At 29.6% G+C, this 12,980-nt stretch overlaps 1 protein-coding gene across 1 annotated transcript in view; it reads left to right on the top strand.

Annotated features, from left to right (window-relative positions):
* The first annotated feature begins 1,857 nt into the window (after positions 1-1,857).
* LOC126745484 (sodium/hydrogen exchanger 9B1-like) overlaps positions 1,858-12,980 on the top strand; it is a 54,956-nt gene continuing 43,833 nt past the window's right edge. Inside the window, exon 1 of the mRNA XM_050453346.1 lies at positions 1,858-1,876. The gene's annotated coding sequence lies outside the window, so the exon portion shown is untranslated. The remainder of the gene's footprint in view (positions 1,877-12,980) is intronic.

The following is a 12,980-nucleotide window of genomic DNA, read 5'->3' as shown; positions in this document are numbered from 1 at the left end:
GCTAATGGTTTCAATTATGGATCACTTTCTAATTTGTATGTAAATCAATAATATAGTATTTACTAGTTTTTTCATAAAATATTACGGAAAAATATTACGTAATCAAGGAAGTTTTCAGTAGACAGAGAAAATTTATTGATGGTGATAATTCTATACGAGAGTATAAACAATCTATACTGCTAATTTTGCTAATAGTTTTTATTTATTATATTTCAAAGAAAGATATTTTGTATAAATTTTTTCTACGTCTTAGCTGAACTAACCTCATTATTAGTAATACTAAGACGTTCATTGACATCATCTAACTTTAAAATAAATTAATGATAAGGTCAATTAAAATAGGTTATATTACAATATGTAAATGAGAAGTTCCGGTTTCTACTAATAAAGCTTTTATCTAGAAAGTAAAAATTACAAGAAATTCCTACGAATTTTGCTTTAATAATAGTTTTGCTATCTAGTGAAGGGGTTTGTGAATTTAAATCATTAGTCAAATCAAACTAGGAGTATGTCCAAAATATTTACTAATGTCCTAGCAGAACATTTTCGACTGATAAGCTAATTATATCAGTATATACAGGAGACTATATTGTAAATTTAGCTTTAATAAGCAACTTTCCAAGAATGACATGCTTGAGATCAATTTACTTATTGAACAAACTTTGAACAATTTTAACTTGAAAAAGTTCTACAGGAATGACATATGGAGCTCTAAAAATTAAAAATCATCTTAACTCTTTCCATAAAACTCTAAAATCTCAAATTAAATTAAGAATTAAATTTTAGTTACTATACAAAGGCAAATAAGGGCAATTGCTTGTAGTGATTATTGTAAAATAAGCCAATGTATCGAAGGTTGAATCAAGTTCTTTTGACAGTGTTACTAGAAATACCTCTACACTTATTAAACATTTCCAGGTCTTTCTAATAAGACACCATATACCCTTACGTTTATGTACAACAATAGAACCTTATAACAAGCATAGTACAAATAATCTTTACACAATCACATGATAAATATCTAAATCTATTAATATTAATTCACAAGTTGATTCTGTTCTTCTCTTATTAATATCTTCTTCAGCATTAATAATGTTTTGTTTGCAGTTCAAGTGAAATAACAGCTACTTCTGGTATAGAGCACCAGAGATCCATAATAAAGTGCAGACTCTGGGCCAACAATAACCTTTAGCAATTTCTGGCACACAGAGTTATAACCCTGTATCTATATAAATTTTACATTCTCACGATCTCCCATGTTCTAGTTACTAATTACATACCAGCTTTAATGTACTTCTGGATTTTGCAAATATCTTTAGAGCTGGTTATATTCCTGTTAAATACGTTTAATTTCGATTGGCTTAATTTATTTTTTAAGGCATTTTTTTCTTTCTCCTTTTAATTTTATAATAGTTATTTTATATTGACTTATTTATTTTGATTTTTTTTGTATAATTATTATTTCCACTAATTATTTTAAAAAGGATTACTCTGTCGTCTGGCTTGAATAAATAGATTATATAACTCGATTAAAAGAACCAGAAATATTTTAAGAGATTTCTTTTTCCTAGTAGAGAACAAGTTCTTTAAGTAATAACTAAAGCCGTATAGGAAAGATTTCTATTTTGCTGCATAAACTTATTGCATTCGGAGCACGGTGCAACAAAGTAGTTCAGGTTTTTATAGTTAGCGATCGAAGAATGTTAATATTAATATGTAGTGGTGCATGGTGGAAATTAAAAGATTTTATGTCTTCAGATCCTGACACATAATTTTATTTTTATTAGTTAAAGCTCATCGTGTAAAGATCGATAAAGTGGTGATATTATTTATATTTGGGATTAAGGAAAGGAAAAAGAAAATTATACTAAGAAAGGTAAGAACATAATTAATATCTTAATAAATGTAAATCAGACCTTTTATTCATTTCACTCATTGATTTACTTTAAATATTTTAATTAGATTAGTATCTAATACATATTTAAAAAAATTAGATTTAAACATATTTTTTAATAAAATAGGTTGTTGTTTTAGTTTAATATAATAAATTACAAGTTCATTGTGCAGCACATTCTATAACACTGAAAAAACAAAAATCCAAGTAGGTATTCTAAAGAAAATTTAAATAATAGACAATTTTGATAAGTTTTCATAAACTTTCTTTCGAAAAATCTATTTTTTTTAGTAAAGCTATAATAAAAAAATAAACTACACTTAAAATATGTATTGGTGTCCTGATAACAAAATATTATAATTTTACATAAAGATATGTGATGTAACTTTCCAGAACATTCAAGACATATTCCATGTATATGCCTATCTCAAGGTTGAGCAATAAGGCTTTAAGTTGCACATATGTAAAAAATTTCAAAAACTGATTTACTGACATTCATTCACCCTATATATCTTACAGAGTGACCCATTTTAATCTATGCAAGCCGATTCCTTCCACAATCATCATCATCTTAATCATCGTCAACCCATGTGTCCACTGCTGGATACAGGTCTCCCTCAGTCCCTTCTATCTGTCCTTATTTTGTCCTTTCTGCATCCAATTGCTACTTATACGCTTTAGGTCGTCAGTCCAACCTCGACAATACGTTTTGTCCATCTGTTGTCACATAATCTAGCAACGTGTCTTGCTCAATTCCATTTTAATGGAGCAATTCTTTCTGTAGTGTCGGTTGCTTCTGTTTTATGAAGGTTTTTTCAATTGTGATCAGGTCTCTAAGAGACAATATCTGGTGTTCCATACCAGTTTAATCCTATGCGACCGCTGAGCTCACAAGTTTGGTTATCCCTGCCTAGTCTAATGTCATGTCATATTCAACAGAAATATTACAGTTTAGCACGAGATTGATCAATATTTGTGATTTGGTCATAGTAGTGAGTTTGAGTCCAACCTTGATAAAAGCGTGATAGAGCTTTTCCAACATTGCCATTATATCATCCACACCATCGGCTCTGAAGACGATGTCGTCTGCAAATCTTAAACGACTGAGCTTCTCTCTATTTATGTTGAAACCGAGTTGTAGATAACTTTGAAGATGGAGCCTCCTTGCCGAACTACTCGATGTATTTGTTTGTTTCTTGTTCAGACAGTCTTGCGCTAGCATGGTCTAACGTAACTCGACACTCACTCAATGCTGTTAGCATTTTCTGTTGATTTATGGGATCGAAGCCTTTTTCATAATACACGAATATCGGTGGCAAAGGTTTGTTGTATTCTGCAGATTTGTCTATTAATAGTGTAAAGGAAATTGATGATTTTTTTATTGGTTCTATAGTAGGGTGGCTAAACAAAAAGAAGAATAGCTTTTTTAGCTAAATTGCATAATGAAGGAGCTATAAGAAATTTCTTAAAAGCATCTTTTGAGGTCGAAAATTTTGAAAAATTGAGATTGAGATAAAGTAAAGCAATAAATTAGATCTGATTTCTCAAAAATAACTTAAGAATTGGCTTTAAGTCAAAAAAATTGTTAAGTAGGAAATGCTTTAAGGAAGGAAAATATGGTATAATTGATGTAAAATGATTTCCAGATGAAATAATTATGCAAATTCAAAAAAATCGATATTTGGATCAAAATATGCAGAAAAACCTAGGGAAATTCTCAAAAAAAAATTTCCTAATTTTTTCTGGAAAATTTTTAAGGCTTAGAAAAACTTTTTTTGTAAAAATGTGGTTTGGTCTTAGAAGAGCAGCCATTTGCAAAATATTTTTACAATTTCGTGTAGGTTCGAGAAAATTCCGGAAAATTGATTTTTTTATTTTTTCAATTTTCTGTGAAACTATGACGAAAATTAGTATTCCTACTATTGCATTGGATTTTATGTAAATATGCCTTAAAAAGCTAGATTAATTTTTTGCCTTAATCTTTGGAAAAGGCCCTAATTTTTAGTTCAAAAATAAAAAAAAAATAAAAAACAAAATTATAACATTATGCAAAAACCAAGCAAGTGACCAGTCTTTAATATGTTATTGTATCATTGCCTAGACAAAGCAAATTAACAATTTTTAAGTAGAATTGACTATATTTTATCAGGGCGTGGTCCCTGTGAGATTGTACGTGAAATATGTCTATAGTCTATTTCAAATAGGTAGAGAGTAGTCCGTATTAAGTATGCAAAAGGGGTACAGGGTGACCCTTCAAAAATATATGCCACTTTCATAGATTGCATTGTAAAATTAATTACTTTTATCGGGTTTACATGGTTTATGAGCGTAATCTATTGTTTCTCATCACATAAATACTGAAAATAGTTGAACAAAGGCGTGCAGGCAGGGTAATTAATAACATAATTAATTTTAAAAACTATTATCACAAAACTCTCGGAATTTTTCATTTTATTACTCGCTAACTCTTTGAAATACAGTATATAATTTTCTGATGGATCTAGAAAGAAATATATATGTTCCATAATTTGCTTTTAATTCATACTTAAATACAAAATGTCAATTATAAATAAGGCCCAACGCATTTACTTATTGTTGGGTTGGATTGGGTATATAACGAATATTTTTTTCTAAATCAAGCTTCATTCGGTATACATTAACCGTTATTCATAACTAGAAAATTTCTAAAAAAGGTAGAAAATAAACAAAACACCACGAATACCCATTAAAGAATATTGGCCGCTCCAGCTGAGAAAGCCACTAATGTCTTTTAACGCAAATTGTAAATTAAAATTAATTGCCGTACCGAATCACACAATCTTTCAATGACGATTAAAGGCTCGCGTTCCGGTCATATGACAAATTTACCATAAATTAATTTCTAGTATCACGTGCTCCCTTTTATTGTCTCATTGTAGGTTTGTATTTAAAAAAAATTGCGGTTTGTTTACATTTTGTTGTAATGTGGATTATCCAGATATTAATATGATTTGTAAGGATTTGATAACGGCGAGACTTAAAAAATTAAATTGTGTCTTTAGATATCTTGATTGGAAAATATGATAAATATTAAATATATAAATGAGCAGTAACAGCTATATTACTACCAATTTAAAATTATACAAAAAAAAATTGTACCTCTGAAAAGGCCATTGAATTCTCTATTTAAAATTACATACAAAATACCTTTTTTAACTATCAAATTAAATACAGAAGCCTCAAGAGCTTGAAATTACCAAACAATTAGTATTAATATTAATTAGATATGAGCAGTATACTGATTTGTATTGTTTTATTTTTTTTTAAAGAAATCACTTTTTTAATTTATTGTATAGGATTTATTACGGGAGTATCTAAGTAAGGAGGATGAATATGGTGGCCTGGATGCGAAGGTTTTTGGTGGAATTCGAGAGGTGAAGTATTTTTTAAGGGATGATACTTTTAATAAACCTACGAGAGAAAGTGAAACCTCAAGAACGAACTGTACTTACATATTAAATCCCTAAAAGCTACCATTTCCCTGGAAAAGATGGTATAACGATTACATTAATTCAAAATAATCACAGATTTCTCATGAAACCTTTGTTGTATGTATTTAATAAGTGCTTCGAATCAAGCGTAATTCCAGAACCTTGGAAGGTATCTATAGTTACTTTAATCTTTAAGGCAGGAGACAAAAGTTCATCCACCAACTACAGACCTATTTCAGTGATAAATATTTTTTCTAAATTGTTTGAAAAGTGCCGCAATATACATTTGCATCGTATGTATATCCTGTTTTGGCATCACATCTAGACCATAATTTTATGCCTCTTTTCACAGGTTTTTGTGGCATATATTATTTCAGTGAAGATCTTCCTTTGAAGCCCACCATGCTCTCGTCAATACTTTGACTTGTACTGTCGGATCGTTATTTCTGAAACGTATATTTGAAGCAAGATAGAAGCTCTTGTATATAGTAAATCTTACTGGCCCCTTCTGGCTTGACTGGATTATTGAAATAAAGCTTGGATAGTAAAAACAAACACACCTGTTTTTGGATATGGCCGATTTGATGGGCTTCTTTCCCAAAGATGGATGCGATGACCAGTAATGGCGAAGTTTTGGCACCTTATTCAAACACATAACTAATGTGCAGCCAATAGTAATCATAATCTACCATGCATCAGTGAAAGTCGCCTGCTTCTTTTTATTTTCTTTGTAAATTTTGATTCGCTCGTTTGTAGACTCAGCAATAAAAGTAAATAAACTTCGAGGAAAAATTTTAGTGAATATGTCCAGCAGGGAGGCATTTGCAGCAATTGAAGGATTGACTTTCATTTGGAATGCTAAGTCTTGGGACATAGGTATTTGTAGGTAATGACCAAATTATATTACCAGTTGTAACAGGAGTTTCAGCCTCTTGATCTGAATTTTCAGCAGAAATAACGCCGTCGTTGGGTTGGGTTGGGTTCTTGTTTGCATCACTTTCAATGTCTCCACTATCTTCGTCCGAAGTATCCGAGGGCTGATACAACTCGTCGGACTCTTCACTATTATGGAATGGGTCTTCTTCTGAGGAAGAGTCTTCATATGGGGATTGCACCTCTTCTTCAGGTGACAACTCTTCTATTGTCAGAAAGATCTTAAAGCTCTGCCCTAGTCAACTTCTTTATTGACATACTGTAATATACCATTGGGATATAAATCACCCTATCAGAAAACCCACTGGGACACATATATCCCATAGCCAAATATTACACCAAAATGCAAAAGCCATCAAAATACTTGGCTATTATATATAATATGCTGAACTTACCTAAACAGATTGTTTCAAAAACCACACAAAAACTATCAAATTTGTAAAAAAACAGTGTCAAAAACTAACAATGTGCTCGCTTTTCGGCGTTTACAATCAGAATGACCTCCAAAAAGCGTGTCGCTGCCTGTCGAAAAATTGTTAAAACCTTAAAATACCCGCTAATGACAATTTCCATTAAAAACGGGACAGAGCGTCCCGCAGATGTTATGAAATGTATGTTGGGATTTATTTGTCCCATTGGGGCCGAAAGGGTTAAGCAACGATTTGTCAAATTTTTTGAAAAAAAAAATTATATAATAAGCAATTTGGATTTTAACAGAATAGATCTAAGGAAGACGCTATGTTTACACTAATTAAAAATGTTTATTTCCACAATACTAATAATGAAAAACTTTAGCAATCTTTTTAGATTTATCAAAGGCGATTGACACGGTAGCGCACAATATTCTTTTTGAGAGGTTAGAAAAAGTTGGTATAAGGGGGAGGGCACTGCTTCTATTAAAAAATTATTTAACTGGTAGGAAACAGAAATGAAAATTAACAATGTTTATAGCGAATATGCGACCATTACTACGGGGGTGCCCCAGGGTACGGTATTAGGTCCTATACTTTTTCTAGCTTATATAAAAGAAATTGGTAACATATTAAAAAATTTCAATGTGGTATCATATGCTGATGACACAGCTCTGTTATTTTCAGCTAAGAATTGGAATGAAGTATATGATCGGGCAGAATTTACCGTTGGCTAGGTTTAAGTAAACTCAGTTTAAATTTTGAAAAAACTAATTTTATTGCTTTTTCCCCCACAAATGCAGATCAACCGAAAGATGAATATTTAATACTCCATGCGTCTCCACTTGTAGTAAAAACAAAAACTGTAGCTGTGTCAAGATTAATAAAGTCAATAAAATAAAATATTTGGGTATAATTATACATCAAAATTTAAAATGGAATGAACATGCTGTCTTTTTGACCTCTAAAATTAAAAAATTATTTTACAAATTTATTCAGCTTAAAGATATATTTAACAGAAAATGTATGCTTATATGAGTTAAATGTCCTTAACATTAGAAATTTTTATATATTATCTTGTTTGTTGTGCTTACCTAAAATAAATAACAGTTTTCCTTCGTGTCACATAGTTACTCCACAAGAATGAAATTAAAAGAAAATCTTTGCACAGGCAAGTTTAGTAATTCATTCTGCTGTAGATTTATTACACATTTTCTGCCTAAACTATATAATATGCTGTCATTTTCTATTAAAAAGCTCGTTACGAAAGGTGATTCCAAGACTAGAACACCAATAAAATTATTCATTCTGCAAAAAAAAACATTTGTATTTTTTTTTGTATTTGAATCTCAACATATTTTATATTTTTGTTCTTTTTAATATTACATTATTTAATGTCCACTTTTTTGTTTCACTGTTGATACCTCTGTCGTCTGGCCAACTTTGTCCATCTTGCCATGCACGTCATTTCGCAAATAGAGAGTGAATCGGTGCACACAAATTGATTATCAATTTAGGCTCGATCACTCTCCTCAAAAAAATAGGTAGGTATAAAGGTATTTATTTAGCTTTAATGATCGGGCAAAATATTGTTTATTGTATTTATTAGTGAAAGTTTTAATTAAAAAGTTTTGAGGTATTATTATATTCTAATTTATAACTTATATGTAATATATTTTAATTTGATTTGATTTGATTAAAACAATAGGAAAACTGTTCTTGAAGAGCACCATTCCACCAAATTTTATAACTTGATGGAGGGTTAGAACATAAAAAATTAAGTTTAACATTTATATTCTTTTAATTCTCCAAACATAAAAACCAATACTAAGACATCATAAAATTCCAAGCTATCAACAAGTTAATCTGAAAAAATACCTTATATTACATCCTTATGTTACGAATGGCTTGTTATGAAGTGGTCTTCGACCTTATTCTTTTTGCATATTGTTATGTTGATGGTCTTAGACGATCCTGTTTGACCAGTTCCCCTAAAGACGTCATTAGTATATCTACATTTCAAAGAAGCTACTTCTTTCATGGCCAATGTCAAAACTGGGTCGCAAGTACTTTGACTTTGGACAAACTATACGTGAATTCCCAGAAAAATCACGTTTTTTTAATTTTTTTTTCTATTATTGGTGGGACACGTGACCTATATTATAAATCCCACCACGGTTAATATAAATAATAGTTTGGTAGTATGTTGGCCATTTTGTGGTCAAGCTTGACAGGTCAAACTTGCTATTGTGGTTTTCGTGTGTGAACTTATATGTTTAATTATATCATTTTATTGTTTATAATTTATGATGGTTTAACTCTTGTTAATCAAGGTTCTTGTGATTAATTGTTAATTTAACTATTTTCTCAGGTAAATTGAGAATTTCGGATAACGTCAAACAAGTGCCGGTTTTTTTTTATATAAGTATTGATTTTACAGGTACTAGTCATTAGTAAAGAAACATTTTGGATTAAAAAAAATAATTAAAAAGTAAGTGATTTTCATTATTTATTTAATTATGCCATTGTTTTATTAATTGGTATTATTGTTATTATATACTTATTAAAGGGGCTAGTTTTTTAGTCTATTTTTTTATTATGAAGCATAAAGCAAGTGTTACTTTTAGTCAACAAAAGATGAGAGAGAAAGAAGCTTTCAGAAATTAGGAAAGTAGACTCTGTAAATGTATAAACAAATTTAACGTGAAGTAATTTTAATAGTTATAGGAGCAAATTATTAAAAAAAATTTAAAAAACAACTATTTGAGTCGGATGCTGAATTTATTTAATAACAAAACTGTGTACAGTCTGTAACATGCAGCTAATTGAATTATTTTATCACATAGTCTTCATTTGTTCATTTTACTCATCTGCAAGTTCAGCAGGACGGTCTGATATTAAGCTTCTTAATAAATGAAATTCGCTTATATCTGCTTAAATAAATGATGTTTGTCGAGTTATACTCCAATTTATGAGACTTCGTTCCTTCTTATTGCTATTTGTATTTTCCTTTTTTTGTTCTTGGCTTGTGTATTTGTTTCGTTTTCATTGGTGCATTCCAGTGCTTACAGCTTGTTTTTTTGATTGTTTTACTGCAGTAAAATTGGACTATATAGAGTCCAAGGATCTTCAATCTATTTTATTTATTCATTTTGAAAACAAAAATTATTTGCTTACACATTTCTATTTTGAGGAAAAATTTTGTTGTTTGTCAAGTAAATCATTATGTTTACTTCTAGTGAAATTTTGTTTGGACAAAAAGCGCTAATAGTAATCAATATCAATTAATTAAAAATAACCTCTCAAAGATAAAATAGTTATATAATGGATCAGTTTACGATATCCATCATAACATGACGTTTGAGTTTTAACCGATATATTAATATTGTTATACAAAGGGAAATAGACAATATGCTTTAAGAACATCATAATTAAGGATGTTTTTTACTTATTAATTAATAAACATTGATTACCATTAGCGTGTTTTAAACAAATCTTTCGAGTCTTTACTGAGAAGTAATTAAAATAAACCAGCCTAGGTAGCATACCTCTTAGTCATGTGTATATTACTTTTAACTAAACAGTTATTCATACTAGGTTATTTACCTCAATACGTCAATCTTACAAAATAAGAGTTGAAGAGAAAAACATGATTAAGTATAACTGTTAATATGTATTATGTAAAGTAATAAATGCACAGAGTGTGTCGTAAATAATCGAAAAAATGTTACTACATATTTTTTACGTTAATTAGACTTGTAAATGTTCTATAAACATCCGTACATGCGTATTTATTTAGTTTAGTGTTTATTTTTAATAGACAACTTGTCCGATAATAAGAAATTCTTTACATGTTGACTGGTAAAAAAAAAATTAAACTAAACTAAACCAAAACAGAAGAAAAAAGTCCAACAACAATAAATAAATTAAAATTTAGGTTAAAAATTAAAATAGGTGCTAATCAAAGTCACGATATTAAATATATCGATTATAGTTCATTATAGACAACAACAATCACATTTATTAGAGAAACTTGTTGATGTCGCACAAATCAGAAACTTTATTAAATAAGGTGATTTTAGTATCATATCGGAGTATAACCTTGGTAAGAAGAAGGTTTTTAGATATCTAGACCTAGTATTATACTTTCGGATCAAAAAAATGTATAAGACAGAAGTACAGGACTACCTATTAAATCAGTTAATGTTTTAATAGATAATCATACAACCAACCCATATAAAAACTTACAAGCAGAAAAGATACTTCTACCCTTATAGGATATATACCATGAATCTATACTTTAATACCAAATATTTATATATAAAATTATATCAAATGTTAATAAACAGTGTTATTAAATTAAATATTGAATATATATTTTCTGCAAAAACATTGGTTTTATCAACATAATATTTGGATGCGTTATTAACTTTACGCAGTATTTAAGTCTCCTTAATTTTTTCCAGTTTTTTTCAAAATAGCTGTGTCATGCCTTGGAGGTTCTACACAAGAAGTTTTGTGTCTCGGAGATTTGCTGGACATTTTAGACTCTCAACTAGAAGTTTTTCCATAATGATTCAGCTATTATTGAAAAAGGAAATAGTGAGGAACCTCAAAGACTAGATGAAGTTTATAATACAATTAAGTTTTCAAGGATCATGACTTTATATCATTTGTGACTTAGAAAAAATATATATTATACAAGTAATTTTGTGAAGATCTTTATGTAACAAACCTCTAGATACAAGACTATATAAGGTCGTGAACCTCTAAAGACAACAACCTTGTACCTAACAAAATTTAAAAAAATTAAGTCATTGTCAAACAAATTAATTTAATTTTAAACGATATTTAAGCAAAATGGAATTAACTAACGCCAGTGGGGTCTAATTGGTTCAATATTGGCCAATTATTCGAAATTATATCAAAAGTAAGGTATTTGGCAAATGTTGGCCTTGATGTATGAAGAAACATCTAATTTCGTAATATATCTAGCAATGGGTAGCGCGTGATTTTGGCAAATTTATTATGTGTCAGAAATAATTAAATTCACCTAAGTGTAAGTGAAAGTAATGATGGGTGACCATGGCAGTGGTCGAAGTCAACTAAAATAGGTACCTATATTTTAAATATTATTTCATTTTTATGTAAAATTAATTTCGTTGTTTTTTTATTCATTTATTTATTTATTTTTAAAACAAACTGTTTTAGTATATTATGAGTTCGCCTAAATTGGGGAAAAATATTATTTGGTTTATAATCATTTGGATAATCTCCTTTATCTGCGTGAGATAGGTGATCTCTAGTGATTCACTTCAGTAAGTTATCTCTTTGTTGCCTCTCTTTTTCTTTTGAGTTGATTTTTTTGTGTTATGTTTTGTAATTTCAAGAAAAGAGAGGAGAGAAAAAATACATGTATCTCAAGAAATATTACAAATTTATTATCCCACATCAAATAATTTGTGATAATCATTGACACAAATTAAGAAGAAGAGAAAGTTGAGTATTCAACCCTAAATGACCTGTAAATTAAATAATCTTTTTATCTATCCCTGAACAGCCTAAAATTTAGTTCGTAGATATCTAAATTAATGTAAGTCATGCAAGACATAATCGAGTAGATTAATTAATTCTAGGAATAGAAATAAAGAACCAACTTAAATTATTCCTTAGTCTAATATTATACAAATAAATCATATTCTTCTTCGTCTTCTTTTTTCTATTACTTCATTTCTAAAATAATTTTTTTAAAGCTGGAGTTCTTGGACGACAAAAATTCAACCAATAATAATTTATCATCTTTAAAGATAACATACGATCTTCTGAAATAATCTAACCATATCTTTATTCAATGTTACGACTGCACATTGCATGCATTGCATATGTTACAATGAGAAATTATTGTAAAAAAAGAACCAAATGATATTATAAGTTTCTTAAAATACAGAGTGGCCATTTGAAAACGAAACAGAGCCTATTTTGGGTCTCTCAGAACATTTGCGAAAAAATCCTCGGACCCGTCAATTTTTGATTCAAGGGGGAAACATTTTTTTGCTGGTTTCGCCCCCCTGAGGGCAAAGTCCTAGCGGGGGTGACAAGGGCCCTCAAAATTCTAAATGGAACGGGGGATCGAGTGATGACCTTATTTTTGAAGGTATTTTTATGTGGATTATAACCCTAAAGTTTTAAATCGTTACTATTTGCCTAGTCGATACAGGGGCTAATAAAAGTTACAAAAAAATGTTAAAAAGTATAATTTTAAATAAAGGGCTT

Source organism: Anthonomus grandis, chromosome 16 (genome assembly GCF_022605725.1).
Source record: "Anthonomus grandis grandis chromosome 16, icAntGran1.3, whole genome shotgun sequence".
NCBI classification, from domain to species: Eukaryota; Metazoa; Arthropoda; class Insecta; order Coleoptera; family Curculionidae; genus Anthonomus; species Anthonomus grandis.
Note: the sequence above shows the minus strand (reverse complement) of the source record. Positions and strands in the feature narration are given on the sequence as shown.